We start from the raw sequence: 1305 nt of genomic DNA, 5'->3' as shown, positions 1-1305 counted from the left end.
GGCGGCCGCGAGGCCCCCGCGGGTGTCCCCGTGGAGGCCGCGAGGACCCTGTGACAAAGGCCGGGGGAGGCGGGGGTCTGCCAGGCGCCCTGCGCAGGGCGTCTGTCCGCATCTCGCACCGGCTGCGAGGGGTCCTAGCTCCCTTGGGGCCCTCGGGTGGCCCTGCCTGTTTCCACAGGCTCTGGGTTAGTTTCCAGTCTCCTTCCAGGGGGTCAAACTTCAGGTGGCTTTCCTTTCTTTCCCGGAGCCAGGCACCCACATCAAGCAGAGGCAGCCAGGGTGGGGAGAGAGAGGGCTCCGCACGCCTTTGAGGACCACCTCCATGATGTGGTTGCAGGTCCACCAGCTTCTCAACTGCAAGGTGCTGACTCAACCATGCCTCCCGATGAGGTCAGCTGACACCACGCTGGGGGCCCTGAGTGGTACAAACGCTGGTCACCAAAAGGTTGGAGGTTCAAGGCCACCAGAAATGCTGCGGAAGAAAGGCCTGGCCATCAACGCTGGACTTGTGAAGAGTCAGGCATTGAAAACCCTGTGGAGCAAGTTCTGGGCCACACGGGTCCCTGCCCTGAGTCAGAGTGGACCCCACAGCAAAAATGCGAGGGGGCCCTACTTTCGTCTGGGTCCTGGAAGAACTGTCGGAGGCAGAGTTGCTAACCTGAGCCTGTGAGCCAAATACCATCCTCCAGCATGGTGTTTGTGCCACACAGTGCTTTTCTTAAAAATTGGAGTCGAGGTTTTAAAACTGGGAACTTTCACATAAACGCTGGAATTTCTAGTGTCTCTTGAACAAGCAAAAGATCTGGTGCGGGGACCCACCATTCCCTCATACGGCTGGCACCAGCCCAGAGCAACTGTGCCCTTCAGCTGGGCCTGAGCTCTCCACCTCCGGCGGTGGGTAAAGGCCCCTTCAAGCCCTTCATGCGCTCTGTCGGTATCTGCTGGTAAACACAGCAGACCTGACTGTGTCTCCCCTGTGAGACCGGCTCAGGGCCAGGCGGCCCAGCCTACGCCGTGACTTCACAGCCGTCAGCAGCCCAGCCTCCTGCCCCTGAACGCAGCATCCGAGAGACAGACTTCCAGTCTCAAGACCCCCTCAGGGGACTGATGGCTGCTGCTGCCCCACCCAGCACGGTTATATCCCAGGCCTCAAGGGCAGGCGAAAATGGTCCACCAGAAAGGGTCTGTTTCTCCTTGGCCACATTTGCATCAGGGAAGCTGAGAAACGGATTTTTTGTTTTTAATGGTAAATATATATGTAATGAAACAGTTGCCTTATCAACAACCTTCACATGTATAGTTCAG

The sequence above is a fragment of the Orycteropus afer genome, unplaced genomic scaffold, assembly GCF_000298275.1.
Source record: "Orycteropus afer afer isolate SDZICR_OR568_19922 unplaced genomic scaffold, OryAfe1.0 scaffold00448, whole genome shotgun sequence".
Taxonomy (NCBI): Eukaryota; Metazoa; Chordata; class Mammalia; order Tubulidentata; family Orycteropodidae; genus Orycteropus; species Orycteropus afer.
Note: the sequence above shows the minus strand (reverse complement) of the source record.